The 23,980-nt window shown below is 40.2% G+C and overlaps 1 protein-coding gene and 1 long non-coding RNA gene across 17 annotated transcripts in view; one reads left to right on the forward strand and one right to left on the reverse strand.

Moving 5' to 3' along the window:
- Window positions 1–23,980, forward strand: part of LOC139994931 (uncharacterized) — a 224,570-nt gene that overhangs the window by 75,861 nt on the left and 124,729 nt on the right. Inside the window, exon 4 of one of the 7 annotated variants that reach the window (XR_011801822.1) lies at window positions 21,233–22,943. The exons of the other annotated variants lie outside the window; for them this stretch is intronic. This is a non-coding gene — a long non-coding RNA (uncharacterized lncRNA). Of the gene's footprint in view, window positions 1–21,232; window positions 22,944–23,980 lie in introns of those variants that run through there. 7 annotated transcript variants of the gene reach the window in all.
- Rdl (Resistant to dieldrin) overlaps window positions 1–23,980 on the reverse strand; it is a 91,837-nt gene that overhangs the window by 67,011 nt on the left and 846 nt on the right. The gene's annotated exons all lie outside the window — the stretch shown is intronic.

Below are 23,980 nucleotides of genomic sequence, written 5' to 3' on the forward strand. Positions count from 1 at the left end.
GTGTATCAGGCCACTTCCGATAAGCATAGCCCTGCAATTGCCAGCAGCTTACCTATATGGTTGTTCTAACACGCAATGAAGATCTGCGTTCACGATAACGGCCACTTTAGATTCGCTTTTGCCTATTCCTTCTCTATTCAACTATCCTCCATTCGTTATATTACACATCGACAGGGCTATCATGCGGTCTTAATTTCGCCATAGGAACATTGTCAGTCTATGTCCATTCGGTCTTTAACGTTGATCTCTTTACGTTATAGCGTATAACACTAACGGCCGTGTATAATTCGTGTGTATCACGTTACATTTCCATAGTGGCACATAAATTTTTTTTATTTCTGGAATATGTGCCACTAGAATTCCAAGACGTTCTAGAAACTTGTAGCAGGTTATTTTACACCCTGAAATACTTTTTCCACGCCTTTTTCTGTAAAACCTTTACTTTTCCAAGTGTTCTGATTTTCTCTACTTTTTTTTTTTTTTTATGTTGTCGCTTATTATTTTCATTGCCAGTATTTTCTCCCCTTTATTTTCCTCTTCTAATGTTTCTTCGTCGCTATAAAAGCAGCATAATGAAACATAATTTCAGCAGTAAAAATTGTTGAAATTTCTTTCCCGATGCCCTTGTCATGTCCGCTTTATCGTCGGAATTCTTCTTTCTTCAGAGGGTTGGTGTTCCATCTTGTTAGAACTCCTACTATCCCTTTTGCGGTAAGATTGCTTCCCTGTTTTTATACAAGTCTCAATTTCATCACGGTAGAGTGTACCATAAGAAGCTATTGCCGACGTGAAACCCGCAGAGTGATAGATTATTTCCTACCACTAATTCGGGATGGCTGTTGTTCGCGGAAGTAGTTAGAGCTGGAAGGGAATCCCCAAAAACGTCGACAGTAGTTAGGTAGTCGTATAGGCCGACTTGGTACAGAATTCGAGGGAATGGCGACTGCTGACAGTGTGGGTGAACACTGTCTGTCGTAGGTATTCGATCAAGAGGCGTTTTTTTTTTTTAGAGTCGTTTCAAATATTCTAGTATTTGTAAGGACTGGAAGAAGATTTATTAGATTTATTAATTAGAATCGTGAAAAATACGCAGTTTTATCCATTATTTCGTAAAGTCTGACGATCGATGCTTCTCTTCTCATCTCTGCTGACAAGTCGATTAATTTTCAATAACGCACACATGAAAGAACGCTTTTTATGAACACTTTAATGAACGCGTACATCAATTGACGTTCTATGCGAAACAATCGCATTGGAATGTGTAAATACGATACACAGGTATTTCAAATGTTCGATATATAAATCGGATAATATTAAATAAACGATGTAAAAATAACATCTTGATTAATTTTCATCGAACGTCGTTGTAACGTAACGATAAAGTATTAATTGCAAATCTTAGTTCACGATCGATCATCGTACGTACGTAGATGATGTTTATGTAAATTGTCTAATATTTTTTAACGATACAACAAACGCTGGTAGGTAGAAGAAATATAGCGAAATCATAAAATCATCTAGCAGTATGTACGCTGTACATATGTTTAATCGTTTCAGTGAGTAAATTGACAGATGATTGATCGATTGCGAAGATTATAGACGAAAATTTCAGCGAGGGATGCACGAAGTACATTTAACATTAGCTCGTTTATATCGAAAGGGACGGAATACTGTAATCGGCTCTATGTTACTGCATTAATCAGTATCACTAGTTGATACTTTAATTTACAATTCCATTATGTCAAGGCGATTCAATTTTGGATGATTCCTGTCCATTGTAGAATGGCGATTCTTGTCTGAATATTGTCTTGCGCGGGTATATCTAGAATGAAATTAATTCTTTTTCATCAGATACGCGGACATACTCATTCTTCTTCCTTGCATATTAAAGTACCGTGTTTCATTCTGTCGCTATGAATATTACAATACCATAACTCTTTCCCACCATCTGTTCGCTATTATCCTTTTATTATTTCATACATCAACTAAATTCACGCACGCACGCATAACCATGATTCTAAAATAGAATTCTAAATTATTTCTCGTAATATATACTTGTTCCTTATCTTTCGTTCGCATTTATAACAATCTTCTAGCTCGTAAGGTACGTACGTTCAAGTTATCAAGTTATCTTTCAATTTATCTTGTTCCCAAGTCATAATTTAGACCGGAGAAGAATCTTTTTCTTATTCATTGTACCGGATAATTTCGCTTTAACCAGGATCTTCCTTCTCTCGAAATTAAGGTCCACATTAATAAACAATACGTTCGCTACTTTCTATCCTCGAAGATTACCTTCTCCTGACGTATTTTTCGTGTCATATACCTTAAAATGGGCATACTGTACGAATCTCTTCCGGTCTATTCACTCGCTTTGATAATTACACCTTGATTAAAGTTTCCCTCCTCTTCCAACAAGTATATCACGTACCTATATTACGAGTACAGTATGTGTTCGTGTAAATATGAGAAATTTCTATCTCTAAGATACTAATATTATTCGTGACAAAAGTTAATAGAATCTATACCGTGGCTACAAAAGCTATGTGCACATGCCCTTATTTCTCTATTCCCTATTTTAACGAAGCGCTTCTTTATCAGATTCTACGTTTCAATTCCACAGCGTCGAATCTGTATATTCGTATGAAAGCACTGTTAAATGATACGAAATTTAATTTACTATAACATAAGATTTGATTAATTACCACGTAAATATTATAACAAACGCAATGGTGTGCAAACGCTTTTCGTAGCCGCTCTATGTAACCGCGATATTATCCCGATAAAAGTAAACGTTAATATTACAAAAAAATACCTGCACATTTTCGCCGATTGCCAGAACTATATTATTTTTAGTATGATGATCCCATTCGTTATTTTGACTGGCGCGACGGTATTAGTGTTAAATGGTTAATACCGAAATTCTGGAACAGCGGCAAATTAACCCTATCGTCGTCACCGATGGAAAACGCTGCTCAAAATTCGGTCTCGTTTCACCGGTAGGCAAAATCGACTGGGTACGAGTAATTACAGACGAAATCCTGAGTTTTGCCTTTATAATCGGCAGCTTGGTAATCCTCGTCCAATCGTTGAGCATCGATCAAGGAGCGTCGGCCGAACTGGCGGCCGCTGGAAATCGCGCATAGGAATTGCGATCGACGCGGCTGGTAATGCACTTTCCGATAATGCTGCCGTCGATGTAATCGCGCACCTCGTGCTTCCGTCTACAACGGCTAACCAACACGGACCACTGTATGCACCGGTTGTTGTTCGTCGATGTGTCGGGATAGAGCAGGAGAGAAAGAGAAGGAGAGATAGAGATAGAAAGAAAGAGAGAGAGAGAGAAAGGGGAAAGAGACAGAATGGATCCTCTTCAACGTGCAGAAGCGACCGGCTGCCGGATTACTTTGATTTCACTGTTCCTAGCTGCCGTCCGCGCGAACTCGTTCTCCGGTTAGCTGACGTGGATGAGGAATTAACCGCGTTACACAAGCCTCGGACAGTCGATGAAAATGGCTTTTAGTTACCGGCCCGGATTTTACTTCTCTCTTACCCTGGCCGTTGCTCGTTAGTGTTTAGCAATTTTCCAACGATATTTGATGGATTTTTTTTTTTTTATGGACGACATTTATTTTGTGACGGTTGTATGACCGAGAACGATTTGGATTTGTTCTTGTGCCCTGGAGAATTTGGATTCGTTTTTGTTAGGATTTTTGTTTATTTTCGGCGGAGTTTTTGATGCATGTTTAAATGAAACAGATACGAATTTTTGTTTCGACTGATTAGCAAAATAACGTAGTTATTTTTATATTTTGGAAAGATTTAATTTTGTTTTGTTTTATTTTTTTTTTGGGAAGCGTTCGTTCCGTTGTCGGGAATTTTTTCATAGAAGTTTATTTAAAGATAGTTTTACCGTTTGGTTTAGAATTTTAGATTTAGAATTATTTTCGTATCTTGCGTATTTAGGTCCATTTTCATTGAAAGGATGTTTCCCCATTTTTAGGGGATGTTTTGGTAGACATTTGACAGTCTCGATTCAAGTAGACTCGATATTGTGTTTTAACCAATTAGATAACTTGTCTTACCTAAATTTTCAAGTACTTAAATTCTACTTAGTAATTGTATTAGTGAATCCAAAGGTCGTGGAAAAGACTTTGTGATAGTATGATCAATTCTGCAACCTTTTGCTCTTTCGATTTATGATTTCTCCGATCATTGGTGATTTATTTCTTATTGATTATTCTTAAACTTTGCTTAAGATTCAACAAAAGTAAATCGCATTTTGCACGATAATTTCATACTATGCTTTAATTATAACAAATTAATTCCATGCAATTTTAGCCAAGAATTAGCACATAAACGTGTATAGCTGTTCTCTACTTTTAATCTCATATTTCTTCAAATTGTTTGAACCTTTTAATCCACGAGTTTGAATAACTTACACAACTTACATAAATAGGTATCTTTCATTGGTTGTAATTGATTACTCGGGAAGATTATGCATAGGAGAGAACGTTAGGGACATTAAATATTTAGATCGATCAACAATAACACAGAAGTGCAAAGTATGTTGACACAGCATGATCGCATCGACTTGCTGTTTGTAGTTATTCGCGTAATGTATGATGCGTTGTCGTGCAAATTTAAGTGCAGATATAGTATGACAGCTCCGCAGGATCGTAAGTTCCATCTTACATACAGAAACGAATCTCAACATGTCCGTACGGATTTTCCTTCGAATTATCGTCGCTGTCAATTAGTGCGAATTAATGACGATTTTCTCCGTTATTACTTCCATATACTTCCATATTATTTTCAACGATCGCATCGTTCTATCCCAAGTCGAAACGTCAAGGATTGTCTCTTCTCTTAATTAACTCGAACGAACGAAATTTCATCGTGAAAATGATCATATATGTATATATAATTTAACGCGGAACTGGAAACATGCAAAAACCTGTTTAAATGTTATTTATTATTTTTGCCATATAAGGCATGCGCTGTTTAAATAATTACGAAAGTATATAAAACCAGCTAAATTGTTATGAAAACTTTGTATTTTGATCGATTTCAAGAAGCAAGCCAAAACAACTAGTATTATATTTATTATCTTTAGACGAAATGTAGAGAGCGTGGCTGTAAAATTTTATGGCAAATTCCCAGAAATTAGTTGTTTAACAGCGATTGCCTTCCTTCGTAATTGGCTAGAATAGGACTTTGCATACGCGTTAAAATCTACTTCCTTAAACCGTGAACCGAAATTTCAACAAAGTACTCTCGAAAAATTGGATGCTTTTTACCATTTTAACGAACGATTTTTATCGTAACGAGCGTCTGCGTTGCTTGTGATTACATCCCTTAATTCTTGCGTTATTTGTTCACAATTCTTACAAAGAGATTAAAAACGTATTCGGATCACCAACGTGTCTTTTAAACATCCCAATAAGGTCGACGTTTTCTAGCAAAGGAAAGCAATTCGTACGAAGATAAATACGCTAGACGAAAGATAAAAATACGATATTAAATCGTGGAGAAAGTCAGAAAATTAAATTACATATATATATTATTATTCTTATTTGCTCCACGATTTGATATCGTATTTGTATCTTTTGTTTAACGTAGGTATCTTACGAATTGTTTTCCTTTGCCACATACGTCGACCCTAATGAGGTGTTTAAAAGACATAATAATACTAATATTAATATATATCTTCAAGAACGAAACCTACAGCGAACAGTTAATTCGCGACGCACACGAATACAGGATTTCGCGAATACTCTCGGGACCATTTCAGCGGCAACGTGCAAAAACTACCGATTCCCGGATTAATCCAGGACGTGTCCGACACGAAGCTCGGCTATCCAACGAGACTAGACGAGGAATTAACAGCGTTACGCAAAACTCGAGGAGAACGAGCTTCGGCCGGACACAGATTTCATCCGAGTTTCATGAAGTTGGTAATTTAATGGCTGAAACTTTCGAATTATCCGATGCATCTAAATCTCCGCGTTTCGTCATATACACATCTGCTTCCATACCTCCTTCATCGAGAATCGTGGAAAACGTTTATCCGATTTTTATAACGCTTTTTTATGGCATAAAATGCTTTCGTTTATCGCTGGAATTTGAACATATTTCGAGTACTTGGATATCCACTCCATCGAGACCCGAGTACTCGATTAGTTCTTACTATTTAGATACGGTAGAACTCCGTCTATCTAAATTCCATTTATTCGAGCGAAATTTTCGTTAATGCTCGATTAGCAGAACTTTTGCTCTTTGGATTCACTTATCTGCACGCGACCTCCTGTTACATGCACGGAAGAAAAATAATAGGTAATGAGGAAAATATTACGAACTCTAATTATACATATAAGCTGCTTTTCCTCCGTCAAGTTTCGGTAAATAGAGTTTTACTATATTCGAGGTTTTATACAGTGGCGCCAAAAGTATTTATACGTAGCCTTGTTTTTTAACGAAGCGTTTTTTACGAGATTCTACTTTGATTTTGCTTCCGCGTCAAATTTTTGTAAGATTTAATGCAATTGGATGCAAATAATTAATACATAGATGCTATAATAAATACAATGATGGGCAAATACTTTCTGTAGCGACTGTATATGTGACATAGCGCGCTGAAGAAACACCAATCTTCAATTTGAAGCTGATTTAACAGGACCAGAAACGCAGTACGAGCGAGTCCACGAACACTAAATTCGTAAAAAGTGAAACGTATAGCAGCTGCACAATATATTGTATCTATCGCAGCATTTACAAACTAATTAATCAAGTTCAAGTATATGAAGCTTCGTATCATTTGGTCGTATCACTTTCACGTGGTTACAAGAATTAATATTATGAAAATGAAATGCGAAGTCCGATGAAAGAACGTTTCAATGGAAAATGAGAATATTTACAAATACTTTTAGCAATCACCGTATCTCTCGCTTTATAGGCGATTCTACTGTATTCGGATATCCAGCAAGTAAGAGGCGTATTTGGAATTGCTGTCGTTAGAACGGTCTGTGCGTGGCCGATGTTGCGTGTTAATTAAAGCACAGTTCGCGGGTCGAAAGGAAAATTTACAATGAAACGTTCACGTGCGCGCGATAACGCGGCCACAATAGCAGATAAGAAGAGTAAGGTCTGCGTGCCGGTGCCTTGCCGTTTCTATTCAAGGTGCACCAGTCGATTCGATGGTATACGCAATCTCGTGGCGAAATGTAACGCGGTCAATCGAAGGAAAGCACCGGGTCGAAGGGCAACCGATCAGGCGAACGCTGTGTAAGCAAGTACGTTACAATGCACGTGGATTCGCTTAATTTCGACCTGAAGTCGATGAGACGAGATATACCTGATTCGTACGATGATTGAACAAGTAGGTTAAATACGCGTTTATTTTATTTTAAATCTACTAAAAGCATTTTTTTATTGTTTCAAAAGGGGAACAGGGTTTTTATATAATCGAGGAAATTAAATATTCAAAGATTACTTGGTTATAGCAAGATAGAGATAAAAGAATGTAATATTATCTCAGATGTATTAAGAATATGCAGATTGCTCGTGCAGACGATGGTGGAATTGTACGGCAATCGTACAATCTCGATTTGTCTTTTTTTCAATTCAGTGGAAATTGTTTGCAGTCATCCACATATTCAATTTTGCTTTTTATAGTGAAGCTTTAAATATTCGTATTGAAAGGTTAACGACAAAACGATATGCAATTTCTTATCCACAACTATAAAATCTACATTTTTAGAGCTTCGTTACCGAAAATAACCTGAGATTAGAAAAATTTCTCTTTTCATAATTTCCTATCATTTTTGCCCGATCGATTCGCAGTTCTGAAACCCTGTATATACTGCAAATTCGTAACAAGAAGTAGTCAACGAACTATTTCCAACTTCTTGGTAAATTTCATCATTGGCACAATTTGGACGAGTTTGTATCGAAATTATAGAAGGCTCGCGCTACGTATTATCGTACGATATTTCGATGCAATAATGCGGTTAGTTTTGATTACACCGCGCCAATCATGGGTTAATTTGTGCGTGAAAACGCGCGAAAATACTCGCATAGAGCCGCAGCAAAAGTATATGTAGACTTCGAAACGCGTACTCGGCAACACGGTATTTTAATTAACGGTTAATTCGCCAAGTTTAGCGATTGCCCGATCGTTAAACGCAATTGATGTCTTCGGTCACATTGCTCATTATAATGAACATCAATTTTGACGGCTGTTTATTCGTGTAATTTGCAAGACACGATATACCACCCTCCTCTTTTCACCCTCAACCCCACTGGTTGTTAACGGGTCGTTCTCGTGTTCGTTTATAATGAACATTGCTTCCCAGTCGGCCGAAAACAGTGCGCTCCAATTAAACGGGGACATTTTCGAAGTAGCTGCCAGTGTACAGCTGAAAATTAGCCGCAACCAAACGGCCCACGCGACAGTCAATGGATTAAATAACGTGACATTAAATTTCATTTGCGATTGAATTTTATGGATGGTCTATTTCGGGAAGTCGATCTTCCTTTTTGGCTAAAATTCGTCGTTTCGAACGCGTAAACACGATCATCCGGCATTTCACAATTTTTCATACGTTTCAGTCGCACAATAGATCGGAAAGCTTCTAAAACGAGCACGACGGTATTCTTAAATGAGGTTCCGCGGACAAGTGGGTCATCGAGTCTAAAATCCATTTTGCGTTTCATAATGAGGTCTCAAAGGTCTGGGCCAAAGGCTCGGTTTATCTTTAAGGTTACAGGTTTCTCTCTCGAGGGCTGTACGGATTTAAGTTCCACCGTTAAACCCGTAATCACTCCGACGACGCCCTGAATTCTTTCAATTCGCTGTCGTCGAGCATCGCGCCTCTGGGACTCTCGTGGTCCCTGGTCTTATTCGAAATTCTATATCTTTCGAATCTTCGCAAATGTACCTGTAACGTTTTGCATTCGCGTTCGATCTACGCGTATCCGTACGTATCTACACGTGTATATAAAAATCAATCCCTTTAACGTGTTGCAATGTCGTTTCAGTCGCGTTCGCGTGCTTTCATCGGACCGTTCCATTCCGCGTGTTTCAAGGTTTCGCTCGTGCGTCCTCTGGTCGTCCGATTGGCGGAACGCGACGCCAAAACAAACCGTTTCCCTCGTTTTTCCTTTTCGCCATGACCGTTCGATCCCGACGCGGGAAACGTTGCTCGAAAGAGAAGGAAGGCGAAACGGAAAAGCACAGGTTGCGCATTGACGCAAGACGTTGGAGAAGGGAAGTCGAAGAAAATGACGTGGTCGCGTGTGTGTAAGTTGCACGGTCTTAAAGGTAGGGAGGAGGGGGAAGAGAGGGGGTGCACCGATATCAAAGCGTTACCCGTTATATATCGGATTAGTGCTATTTTTATTCAAGGTATGCAGCGGCGGTGGCGACGGCGGCAACGTTGCTAGGGCTCGATAAGAGCGTAGGTATAGCAGTTAATTATATCAGTGCCCCATTAGCGTGCCACTATACCACGAGATTGCGATGGCTTTTTATACACTCTGTGCAAGGGTTTGCCGTTGCCGCGCGCGCGTCCTCCCTCTTTCTCTTTCTCTCTTTCTTGCTCTCTCTCTTTCTCTTTCCGTATGTGTTCTTGCCTTTTTTTTCCACCTGGCTATACAGCAGAGGAGCGGTGAGCGCGAGCGCAGCCGCCGCCACCGCCGCGCCGCCTTGGTCCGCGCGCAGTCCTCTGCGTAAATACGGGCCAGTAATTACGTTGCTGCAGGGAAATTACCAGTTACCGGGTTGCCGTTGAGTTTTATCCAATTAGGGGATTGCTTCGACCACCGTCAGACCAACCGTCTCGGTAATGCTCGGCCGAAAAGGAGGGCCTCTCGTGCTCTCTCCCCTTTCCCTTTCTTCTTCTGTCTCCAATTTATTCGACAGGATGTTCTTTAGCTTGCAGCAGGCTGGCGCTTTTTTCGGTCAGACGGCGACAAAAAATTACTCGAAACGCGGACGGTTTTTTTCACCGGCGCTTAATTATCGCGTTGGAACCGCCGGTTTTTCGGGAAAACTTCGACTTTTTTTTTCTTTTTACAACAGAAGATCATCACGGTAAAGATCGAGTTCGTTCTTTGTAAAACGAAAGGTTGGCGTAGTTAGAATCGAGATACGAACGGCGTGAATGAAATTTCATAGGACGGCGAGGTCTCGTTGAATGGAAACTCGTGGAACGCGAGTGCGTCTTGTCGATCGAGCCACGACGAGGGACGAGGAACGAGAAACGTCAGGTGTAGAATACGTTGTTATTTCGTTAACAGCGACGGTTTCGTAGCTGGAAAAAAGTCGTAGAACGCGTTCCATAGGCAAGGGAACGAGTGACCCTGACATAGACGTAATCGATTTCGCGAAGTTAGCCGTGTCGCTGCCGAGTATCGTGTGTCTAGTCAATGACGCTTCCAGTTGCACCGTTCGATTCATTATTATATTTATAGCGTGTTCCAGTGATCAGTGTCTCAGGGTTGAATGCAGTCCGTCCAGGAAACGGTAAAGAAAAACCAAGTGGAAAAAAGCAAGAGACAATACCGGCTGCGCTGGAGGACGATCGATCGATAAGCAGATCATAATTTATCAGCCGCGTCATCGGCTTCCGATTAATTAACGGGTCAGCTTGAGAAATTCTTTTTCGCTAAACGTATCCATCTTTTTTAGACAGATTCCATCTATTTTCAAATACAAACGATTGCACGAAGAGAACAAACAATCATCGAGACAAACATTATCGGCAACGAATTTACGGGACTATTCCTGCATTTCTTTATTTCGTACAGTCTGTACATAGAATTTGTATATACACAAGCTCGCGAAAGCACTTATTTTACGAATATATATCATCTGTGCTGTATGAAACATTTTGTAATTTTATTAACGCTGTCGCGAAACTCGAAATCCAGGAATGTATATAGAAATTACAATATTTAATACAAGTATGTACGTCGCAACGATCAAAGAAGTATTTAAACAATCAATTATTCGTTACATTAATGAACCTTAATATTCAGTGGGACCGTGTTTAACACTTGCGATGCGCTTAAAATGCCTATTCATGCTGCTTACTAATTCTTTTTTTTACTAAATATATGTTTACGATTAATATCTTGCAATTTCTATATACATTTTTCAAATGAATTTACAATTTTATCAATATAACGACAGACCTGTCGCATTACAGTGCCGATGAAATTGTAGTTTGAAAATTTAGTTTGAAATTTAGTTTTATATAATACGTACGACATGAACATACAAGTATTTTATGATAAGTATTCAAATACTCGTGCACATACGAACAGTTCGTAGTCTTGTATCTTCGTTGCTTGGAGTATTTTCAAGCGAAGTAAATGGAAAGGTGGCGCCAAGGAGACACAAATCGCGCGACTTGCCCTTTTGATACCGCCAAAAAGTACGACGGCTCTCGTTGTTCCACCATTTCGCCTAACTTTCAAGCTGGGCCTCGCTCGCGCCTAGCCGCGCCATGGAAGCATTACCTTAATGCGACCCAGAAAGCTCTTTTATTACACTCGTACTCAGGCGCGCACATTACGCTGGCCGAATGCTCCGCTACACGCACACGCTCAATCGCGTACATATGCCCTGCTGCTTCTGATCCTATTGCTATGCTGAATTGAAAAAAAAAAAAAAAAAGAAAAAGAAAAAGAAAAAGAAGAAGCATAGTTCTGCCACTTTTTAGTCGGTGAACGCCGTTTTTTTTTGGAACTCTAATGTTTTTCATCGTGATTAATCCTTTTTCGTCCCCGATCCCTTAGCATGTTTCATGGAAATAATTAACTTTTTTTCTTTTTGGAAGGATTATCACGACCGCAACAAGTAGACGATGGTTGATAATCGTTAACGATGTTTTTAGGAGTCTTTAATATTTTCCAAAATTTAGTCACGGACCATTTTATGGCTGGGAAGCGCGGTAGTGGCTCGCTTAAATTCCAACAGAGTGGTTTCGTATAAATTCAAATGACTCGACACGAGATATCTCGCTCTCAGTGTAACTTTAATCTATTGACAAAAACGGCGAATGGCTACAGCCAGAGCCAGCGAGAAGCACTGGCTTTCTCATTCGTTCTTGTTAGATCTACTCTTTTTCTTATATTTTTGGAACAAAATATCTATGTTATAGATAGAAATCGTTCCACGATCTACACGATGCTAAGAATTACAGCGTGGTACCCTGATTTAACGAGTGAACTCAATTAAGATCAATTAAGTGAACATTGTAGTAATATTAACCGTGCGAAAATGAAAGTATAGTTTGACTTATGGATAATAAATTTTGGTATAAAAAACAATTTTGATGTAACATTGACAAAGTTAAGTGATATTTCGTTAAACGTGGAAATGTATAAAATATAATGGAACTCGAAGTGTACGATAAATAAGGTTTAAAAGTTGCTTGTCCTCGGTGTTGTAATTACTTAGAAGAATAGCCATTTTAGAAGTGGCGGCGAACGGACGATCAAGGACGTAGATGTTAGTCGCCGAGGGTGATGTCCTCGCCATTGATTGGCAGCCCTGGCCGCGCTCTCGTCAAGGTTCTTTTACTCGGATATATGTATAGCTTTGGTTGCGGATTACGTCGGAGACCGATTTCGATTACCTTTTATTTTCTGTGAAATGGTTCGCGATGCGGTTTAGGCAGTTCTTGATCAAATCTATGATTAATAAAATATCCTATCGATGTAGTAAATTAGCATACTAATCGAATAATACACGTAAGCCATGATCGACTCGAATAGGCCTTGATTGACTACACGGAGCAATTGTAACGTAGAGTACCAAGAGGAATAGGCCATTCTACGCAATAATTTTATTCTTTATATACCTCGTGAAAATAATTATTCCATGTGTATGAAAATATTCGGATAATGTTTGAAGAAATTAAAAAAATTATCGGTAGATAAGAAGTTTATGTATTTAATTTAAGAATAAATTCACAATCATATATGTATAGAAGCAGAAAAATAGTTTCGTAAGAGAATAACGAATAAAAATTGTTGAAGATTGTATACGTCTATTACATCGTGTTTATGGAATAATATCGTTGATGAATGAAAATGTAGAGATTACGCGAAGTCAGAAGGTCGATAATAGATTTCGAAAGTCTGAAGAAAGTTGCCGCTGTTTCCATTTCTGATCGGTGTGTCCTTATTCAACCGTTTGACGTTTCCTTCGAAACGTCGCGTCGTTTCATTTCCCAGCTATCGGTATCGCTGTCGTCATCGGGACAGACGTTGCAATGGACATTGTATCGAGATCTCGACCGCGAGGTGTGCTCGCGAATCGATCTATTACAGCTTACCTTTCTGCGATAACTGCGTTAACCAGTTTTTTCTCCCTCATACCCTTTCACATCAAGAAATTCAATCTTCAGGCTGGTCGATAGAATCAAATTACAAACACTACATCTAGCGTCATTCTTTAAACTGTATCCACCTTATACGTCCACTCTGAACGTTCCAAACGGTGGTCAAGTTTCATTCAATTCAATTTGTAATATCATTTTTCAAACAGCTATCGTTCATACCTACACCCTGCTACCTCTTTCTTTTTTTAACTATTCGTTCCTAACGTTCGATACCTCCCTCCGTCGATCTTTCTTCGTTCCATCATCATCGCTTTTTCATTCTCTCCCCAACCAGCCTAATCATATTCATCATCAACGCTGATCACCGCGATCGAAAAACCCGCGTCCTCACTCGACATCGAGTGAGACAACGACTCGCCCTATCCCTCGCTAGGTTCGCCCAGCAAAGAAACGGCGCGCATCCGGCGTTCTCGATAATCGACTGGCGTGTACCGAATAATGAACGTTTCATCGAGGTCACGATCTTCGGGAGCGACGTTAGAAGCAGTGTCGGCACTTCGCATCGCCTTCCATCCTCTCTCTCTCTCTCTCTCTCTTTCTTCCTGTTCTCCTCTTTCCCTTCCTATGCTTTTTACCCCTCTACCGAGGTTTCTAATCGGGAAATAAAAGCGGGGAAAACGGACCGTACGAAAAGAGGCGTTTCTCGATTGGATCCGACGATCGATCGTTCGTCGACGATACCGAACATTCCCGCGTACGACTGCGAATTATAGGCATGGGCCGTGTGCACGGCTCGACTGACCGAGTTTGCGTTGGTGTTGGAGGTCCCATTGATTTCCTGGCCCATGTCAAGGCTGCACGCGAGGAACCCCCGTTCGCCTCCGACCACCCACAACCTCCGTCAACCCCCTTCGACCTCCTGCGACCGCCAACCCCACCCTCGTCGCGGCCAGCAGCCCGCGACCAACGTTTCGCTTCATGCCGACTCTCTGTTCCTTTCTTCCCCTCTTCTTTCCTCTTTCTCGACCCCGTGTCGTCTCTCTGCGTCCGCCAGGAACGAATGCACCGTATGCACTCGTTCCGTCTGCGACGAACGTACTTATCTGCAGCCAGACGTCGTTGTTTCCGAGCGATTTTCGCTGCCGTGAACATCGCGTCATAAGAAGTTCGTTTTCAGCGGTTGATAATATTACTGGCTTTGATTTAGAGTATAGTTAGTTGACGATGAAGTTTTAAACAGCCGAGGTGATTATCGTAGAATGGTTTTGATCTAACGCGTTTACTACATACGTTAGGGATACTGGTTGACGCATAATTTCGCGATACGGGTTTGATACCGATTCGTATGCGGAATGCAAATGAAAAATTATGAAAGTTGGAGAAAAAAGTTTGTAGAATAATTCGCGTCAAGGACGTATGTTAAGTTTTTCGATGGAGAAACAGATTTTGTATGAAAATTATTAAGTTAATATACGAGGCGTGCGGAGAAAGGTGGCACAAGTTATTTTAATTTGAGAAAAGATCGTGGCTGAAGTTTTGTATGTTTCGAAATATTAAAGCACTTTGTTACACGTGTTAAAACCTTGAAAATTCATAGCAAAATTCTGTAGACAAAGTTTGCATACGATTACTTTATCCCCTGCTTATCTCGTTTTTTGCAAAAAACATCCATTTTCAGTGAGTTTCTCATATAAAATAGATAATGAAAATGTGAGCGACAATGGACGTGTTAAAGGAGCATAAACAGTTTGGGATAAACGAAGAGAAAAATGTTATTATTAAGAGTTAAACTTAAAAGCTTACTTTAACTTTATATCCTTAACGCTTTGCTCTCTAACGATGACTGAGATTAAACGTATTAAAATATATGCATTATTCTCTCGACTCAAGGAAACGATTTCAATTAACATAAAAGGGAAACGTAGAATTCTGCGTTATAATATTTTCATCGAGCATAGCTATAACACCGTGTCTCGACATTGCGTTGCAATTACTTAGAAACTGTAACAAACTGCGTGTCGTTTCCAGTTCGCGACTGAATCGCGAGCAAGCAAATATCGAGACTCGCAGGGTGACTGTTAAACAATTCTACTAATTTCTCGACCTGTATATGCCGCAGAACCACCGCATTAACTTGAAAATAATACGAAAAGTATGGACATCGTCACGACATGGTTGCTGGTTTGCTTGCGGGAGAGAACGACCGCATATTAATCGTGACACCCGGCGTTGTGCACGAATTTACGAGCTCGAGGGTCGCGAAACGAAAATTCAGAAGCGGTCGGGAAAGTCTTTGAATCGCGTGACCACTCGACCCTCCATTGTACCTTGTACTTAACTCGGCTGTTAACAACTCTGACCGATACGTTTCGCGGTTTTTATATAATTCGCGCTGCGGTAAAGTCGATCGTGTCGACTTCTCGTGGCGAGAGAGAGTTTTTCAAGAACGAGGGGCGGTCTCGTGTTTCGAAAGTTAAGGTTTCGAGAACGTGTTCTCGTGTATTAGAGACACAACATGCAGCCGGTACACCGAGTGTATACGCTTTGCTGCAGACGCGAGAGAGTTCCTAAGGGAGATCAGTGTACGATGGCCGGAAGTTTTAGAAAGAACAGAGTGCGAGGCGAAAGTTTTAGAAGCGAAGTGGGAGTACTTGCGAAGATTAGGGCGGCAGATTTTCTTATTGGTACATCAAGAGGGTAGATTTCGTTTGAGATTTCGTTTGCCGATAATTAGACTACGGATGTTCGTACGTTTATAAAACTTACGGAATATGAAGATCACAGGGAAATGTCAAACGCGATAATTCTCATCTTTTATCTTTCACGATATTTTGTTTTTTGATACTAACTTTATAATCCAATCGCGTATTATCAGATAATACCAATTCTATTCGATTTTCTTACGCAGTTCTTTTGGAAAATCGTACGTAAAAAATATTAAAGTATTGATTATTTCATCTTGGATATTATTAGATTGTCCGAAAAGTTTCTTTCGTTTTATAAGGAAATAATAGACGCACAATGTCTTTTGTTTTATATTAGTTTATTGAATTATGTACGAACATAATAATAAAGAAATATAACGAAATAGATCATACCTAATTCAATAAAATAATATAAAATAGAAATTGTCGTTCATCTATTCTCATCTTATGAAACGAAAGTAATTTTTCGAATAACCTAATAGGTATTTTGTTAGATTTTTGCAAAACTTTATGAATTTATCTATCGCCAAAACGATATCTTTGGGTTCGATAGATTGTTCTTATTTTCTACTGTGTTATATTAAAATATATCCTTTTAACTACTAGATAACACGAAGCTCAGGAAATCAACAGAATTATACTTATCAAATATTTTCTCTGTAATCGTCGCATGTAAAGATATACAAAATATCTAAAATAATTTGTAGCTTGTCCTCGCGTATATGAACTATATCTATGTGAACGAAATTTTAGTAAATGCCTGATTAAACGAGCTCCTCTTGCTGGTCGAAGCTACCCATCTGAACGTGAACTTTTACTGTAATACCTACATGAACAAGAAATCACAGATAAAAATTAGAATAAACGAGCTGCCATTACACGAACAATACAAATTATTTATATACAAATTACCCTAACAATTTTATATAAACGGAGCTCTATCGTATTTTATAATATTTAGTGAAACAAATTTCCATTTAAATTGCATTTCTTTAGACGTGTTCGTAAAAACACGAATTTGCAAAAACGTTATTGAAAAATTCCTTATAATTTTGCTAATTGATCACTCGAGGCGACAACTTGGTAACTGACAATGAGAAAGTTTTGTTTTTATCTAGGTACTTCGTATATTGATACTTCGTCGATGGTAGTTGAGAAAGATAAAGTGGAACGACAAACTTTGTTCAAAGGTTCGCGGTAATAACATATAACGCATTAATAGTAAAATATTGAACGAAAAGGTGATTGCAAATCGAAGGAATGTACGCAGAAATGAAATTCACTTGATTATCCTTAATTTCCACGATTGCCACAAGTACCAACGATCCTGTTGAGAGCTGGTAGAATGATAGGCTCGCTGGAAATGAATACGAAACCTCGTTAAGTTAGAAGGATGAGGACTAGGAACTATTGAATAATTAAGTAAAGCTGGAAAGACGTTATGTTGGAATCGGATGGCGGATGGAATGATTAGCATCGATCTCTAGCGATGATTTCCTGGAGATCCTCGCCTCGTGGAATATGTAATTTGCGGCGGCAGTGGTATAGGCCAACGCGTAGTCAGACCTAGGTCGGATTCGATTGAACCGCAGTACGTCGGATATTGCAGTCACTGAAGAATATTTGATTTCCACGTAACTAGGAGGGTTCGTTCATTGATCTGGATCCTGAATTCTCATGTTTTTTCCACGTCGGTTAAATCTCGAACGGTGTTACCTTTCTCCCTGCTGTTCTAACCGTGAATTTTTATCTCCGTCGTATTTGCATTATAATATTACAGATATCTTTTGGTTCGTATACGAATAAAGGGAATATCCAGGTTAAGAATCGTCTACCTCGACAAGCCTTATGTATTAATTCCAAGCCGAGAAACGTTGGTTATCGATAAAAAGTAGCAGCTATTCAGTCAGCAAAATGTAACGGATACCTGTGAGCGTAATCCGTAAGCGGGGTAATAATAAGCGAGTTGCGCGTTACCCTCGCGTTCACCGCTATTGTTTTATAACCATAATTAACAGAGTCTAAATAAATGAAGTCGGAGGGTTAATAACGCGCATTGTAAACGGCGCATTCAGCAACTCGGCTTTTCACCGACGTACACGAGTGTCGTTTGGTCGCTTCTAATTAATTCTTCAAACGGTTCTTGCACAATACGAAGGTCGGTCGCAATATTTGCAAGTGTTTCCATTGTTTTCACCCCGCCCCATTCCATCTCTATCGTTCTCGTTTGCATGTTTTGTCCATTTTTTTTTGTAGCGATTCTTCCGAGTTCCTTCCCCCCCGCCCCTTCCATGAAAAGCATTACCGCATCAAGCCAAACGGAAATTTCACGATAATCGCGGCTCGTGTATGACGGCCGGAAATCATTAAAAGCCCAACCCCAGGCGGCTGTGTGTATAGTTTCATCAATCATCTCTCGTAAGCGCGCATTAATAATCGTTTACTATTAAATATGCATTCGTTTGTCGTCCGGTCAGTTCTTCTCACCCCCCACAATGTTCCCTCTTCGCGCCAACTTTCTCTCCCGTGTGTTTCCATTCTCATTCGATATTAATCATCGCGTTACTAGAAACTTTATTTCTTCGGTGCTTTGATTTGTTTCTCTTTTCAAGTTCGGCTCTTATCGAAGCGGTCGATATTTTGCGTTCGATAGCGTCGATAGAATACCGTCAAGTTATTACGGTTCATTAATTTGGTCCTAGGTCTCGCGCTCGATATATATACACTGGGCCGCGTTTCAGTTATTTCAAACAGAACGATTAACGGGTAATCGTCTAGTCAATTAGTCGGCGAGATTTAAACGCGTTTGCACACCGCGTTTTAAATGTTTTAAAAGCGACAGCTATTGGTCGGTCTACATGACGCGGCCGTGTTATCCCACGTGAATTATCAAATTTGCGCGGATTTCCCGCGAGTTGCAATATCGCAATCGAATCGTATCCATTAGTGTCGTTGATAATTAACAGCAGCCCACTGATTTTCAGTTGTTGGCTAGAGACTGCATACGCTCGAAAATACCCCGCGTACTGCTTCGATTTCTGTTTGCCATTGTTTTATTGCCACGCGTAATTATGCGAATTTTTAATCAACGGTTTGACAATGCCTGCTCTCTTTATTTTTCATCTTTATTTTTACCGTCACGTGTACGTTCCGAGAGCTTTAAAAACACAATTCGCTACTTTTCCTCATCTTTGTTTAAGCGAAGATACCTTACGCTCGCTGAACATTTTCTTTGTGAATGTCGACTAGTAAATTTACTCCTCGTAAGTTGCTACGTATAATTGTTTGAACTCGCGAATAATTATCCGTACTTCTAATTACATCTTGATGTGCATAGTTAAGCAACTGCTCAAAAGGCGTGAGAGAGAACACGAACCGTTAAATTTACCTATACTGTTTGTTAACATTCTTAACACCGTGCTAATTGTCGTTATTTTATGACGAAAAGGTACCATTAATTCGAAGAATATTGTGGAATATAATGGACAATACGAACAATAATGGAATACCTGAACGATATTATTAGGCTGTACATATGAAATGTCCGATTTTCTTAAATAAATTTTGTAAAGCTTCTCTGTTTCCAATAAATATTTTTGTATACGTCTCGTACGTTATTTTGAAGCTTGGCATTGTTTTTTCTTTATAAGATTTTTATAGACGATTACATATATCGTCTAGAGCTTTGAGAAAAATAAATTCGCACATTTCATATGCTGCAACTTAATACGTTTATCTCGCAGCTGAATAAATGATAAACTCCGCAATTACTGCGTTCGAGCATAAAAATACTCGATACAACAAAGTGCCGTAGATAATCGAAAATTTCAAAGAAACTCTTAATAAATAATATTTCTAACGTTATTACTTTTTTACCACTTGAATTTGTAGGGCTGACCAGTGTGGCTTCTGAACAGTTTAAAGTTAGAAAAGAAATAAGAGAAATGTCTATATCTACCATCTAACGAAACTGTAAAAAAGTATTTCAAAGAATGTCTCTAGCAAATAGCTTAAGCAATTTACAAGTACGTGGTTCGTCGAGTTCAGGAAGTATCGCAGAATTACAAAGTCGAGGCTTGCGAGGCTTCGCGCAGAGGCCGGGCTTGGGAACCCGCGCGACGAAATTGGGATTTCTTTTCAGGAGTTATGCTCTTCAGCCGTCATTCATTGTGTCTACCAAAAAAAAAAAAAAAAAAAAAAAAAAAGAGGAAGAGAAAAGAGGGGAACAGAGATAAAAAAGGAGGGAGAAAGGGAGGAAAAGTGGAAGGAGAGAAGAAAAAACGCGAGGCAGCTGTGTAACTATATAGAAGCACAGGGGGAGAAAGGAGAATCAGTTTCGTCGGATCGTCGTCGCAAAGTGCGCGCGTTTTACGCTTCCGCGAAAAGTGGGTCAGACCAAGCCGAATGACTTGGCACGTTTTCTCTCGTTTCCGTGGTAGACGATTCTGCCGGCTTTCACAGCAAAAACACGACCATTCGCGACCGCACGAGTATCCGTAGCGTTTTCAATTCCTGTTAGTCCTGCAGCACGCGCCCTTCCGCCCACGAGATTCGCTTTCACAGAACCGTCCAGGGGAAAGATGACGCGCCACGGTTAACGACATCGTCATTATACGTCGCGAGCGGTGCTCCAAGATCACAGACCTTCTGATCTTTCTTCGACGCTTCTCCGCTCTGGAGTCCCGCTTTGTCGCGACCATTCGGAGCAACCGTGGTCTTTACGGATGCTAGCTCGTTTCACGAGAATCTTTCGTCTTTTCGAGCGTTCAATTTAACCATCGTTTATATTCTTCCTCTCGCTGTTACATTGATTTTTACACAATTTTTTTTTTAATTAAAGCAACATTACAGGATTTATACACGTCTAAACGTATGTATATTTCGTGATCATAAATTTTTGACACGAATATAGTAGATTTCGTTCAGGTGAAAAGAAGACGCGAAGAAAAACACTCGAAACAGCGACCTCAAATGTCAAAGAGAAAAAGAAGCGAAAGAGAAAGATAGAGATAGATAGATAGATAGATAGAGGAAGAGAGAGAAAGAGAGAGAGAGAGAGAGAGAGAGAGAGAGAGCGAGGGAGTGAGAGAAAACGAACGTCCGCTTAGCCCGAAGCCCCGTGCCGCTCGAAGAAACGTTGTTTCATATTCCTTGTGTACGTGGAACCCATTTCAGACCCGTTTCAATCATGAAATCGGGGACGTACTACTCGACTATGGAAGAACGGTGGCTGTCCGCCCTTATGGATCTACGACCGGCATACTCACGAAGCTGGGCTTGGACAAGGAAAGAGAAGAAGAAAACGTCAATGAAGATGGTGGCAAGACTACGATTCCGGGTCGAGCTTGGTCCGGGTGACCGAAAAAAGGGAGAATAAGATACGGGGGTGTGAGCTGTAGCCGGATAAAAATAAAATCATCGACGTGGAGGAAACGAAGCAAGGAAGATAGAAAGAAAAGGAACGTTCCTCTCGATAAGAAAAAGAGGGTTGATATGTGTCGGTGGACCAGGAATCGGTTGGCGGTGGGTCGAAGAGAGTGGTGGTAACGACAGCGGTGCGAGAGGGTGGCAACGTAGGAGGATTTGGAGCTCTGCCACGTCGGGAGCACCCTCTTGCTCGAGAGCTCTACTGCGATCACCGATACCACACTACAGAACGTCCGCGGTTGGTACTCTTAGGGGTTTGGAGGAGGCTACAGAGAGGCACGGCCCTCGAGGAGAAAACAGGTGGAACGACCCGAGCTGTGAGCTTGCTGGAAGAGCGTAAATATTGATAATCCCTTCGACTATACCTAACTACCCTCTTCCCATCCTCTTCCTGGATTAGATCGTAGTCTCGGCCAAAATTGTTGCGAGCGGCCCACGGACCGCCTTCCTCGCTAAGGTTAATATCGTTGCGGATTGAACGAGGATTTTGTTGATACGATTTTCTGTAAACAGTTCGATGCTCTACGTATACACGATGGAAATAGGATTGCAACGTAATTAGATGAGCGCCGTTTCGTTGGATAAAGCCTTGTCTTTCCCTTCGAGGCTTTAGTTTTCTTCCTGAGAAATTTCGACGTTTCTTTAAAGGGTATCGTTTCCTATCTGTCTGACCTTTTTTCGTTCTGTAATTTTTCTCTCTGACGTAATGTTTGTATCACGGATCCTTTGGATTCAATCCCGCAATCGGATAAAGTCTCGTAAATCAAAAATTATACAAAGTATTAGATAACGTTTCCGCTTGAATGTTAACTCGCTCCTTTGTAATGCGTATTATATAACTAGAATCCTTGATTCAATGTTACTGTTCATAGCAGCGTTCGTTCTTTATTGATAGTGTTACTGTTATTCTACGGTAAAATTAATTTGCCTCTTCTATCAAACGACATCGAGTCGATTAATCACATCTTTTTTATTCTCTTTTATCTCTTGAGATTTCAGACTTATAACCTACATTCTCTATTCGTAACAACAATTTATGAACAATACCTTTCACCGAGGAAAATTGAGAAAAAAGTGACCTCGCTGTAAAACACCGCGTCACTATCGATGATGGTGCATTTTGAAAACTATCTCTATTATTGTAATCGATTAAGCTGTCACTGAAGCGGCGGTTGATAAGTAAACGTGTTAAACATTGTCGGAAAATAGCGCTCGATATCAGGCGCTCGGGTTACAGAAACGTTTGCGGATTACACATATACGAGGCAACTGGATCGCGCGTTAATGCGAGAAGGGATGAGCCGGTACAACTAATTTCAGCTTCGCCATTGTTCTCACGGTGCTGCTGTCACTCTCGAGACACTGGCTGTGTACCGACTAAACCTTCCTGCGTCGCATACACACGATCGTGTATTTATTAACCAAATGTATATTCCATTCGGTTATTAAACGTTATAAAGCCAGCATGTTTGCCTTTGCGAGACCTTTGATCCTATACAATCCCCTCTCTCGTTCCCCTCCTACCGTCATACCGTACAAATTTAGCAATTTTATTTCTCATATTATCAGTTTCTGATAATTATCAAGTAACAAGTTCTTTAGTCGTGCGTTTGTGATTCGTAAAATTACTTTGTTGACTTTCTATGAATTGCGAGTCGTGGTAGAATCGTTGAAGTAGTATAAGTAAACGAATGTCGAATCAGAGAGAGGCACAGAAAGTCGAAAGATGAACTTTAGGAAAGATACATAGGAGATAAACGATCGAGAGAAAAATTTTTCACGTTGAAACGGAAGAGGGACGTTTAAGACGAGGACCAAACGTAGTCTAATTAGAGAGCAACTTCTACGATCGGACGACGCAATAATTGCTCGATAAATGAATTTTTTAACGTAACAGCGAACGCGTCGCGACTATTAAAGCGCGAGACGACGACAAGGCGTCTTGAAGTCACGAGGGGTGGCGTCATTGTGATCATTGAAAGAGCGTGTGCGCCCGGCTGGTGTGTCGTATGTCTGGGCATGCAACGTAGTCTGCATGTTTCCGCTCATTTACATGCAATCACGAACGTACATCCAGACACCGGAGAAGGCTGTACACTGTACAACCTCGCAGCTCCGTATTGTCGACGGTACCGTGTCAAAGATAGATGTTTCGCGTAATACACGCTCGCACGTGGACTTGAAATCGTATGTAGAACCAGATGGTCGAAAATGCGATCGCAACGTAACGCGCGCGTAACTCAAACGAGGTGATTGTTTTTCTCGCCCTTCTATCGTGCCCATTATAGCCGTTTATCGACCAATTTCGCGTGCCTCGATGGGTGTGCATGCACGGCTCACCGCAGGCGAAACACGTAATCGAGATATAGGATTATGGATCATTAATTAAATCCTTGCACCTAGCTCGCGCCGTAGAATCAGCTGCAAGTCTATCGATTGCCAGCGTGTGGTATTCTAGGCACATTAGGCTTCGTCGATTAACTTCGACTCGGCGTC

This window comes from Bombus fervidus, chromosome 2 (assembly GCF_041682495.2).
Source record: "Bombus fervidus isolate BK054 chromosome 2, iyBomFerv1, whole genome shotgun sequence".
NCBI classification, from domain to species: Eukaryota; Metazoa; Arthropoda; class Insecta; order Hymenoptera; family Apidae; genus Bombus; species Bombus fervidus.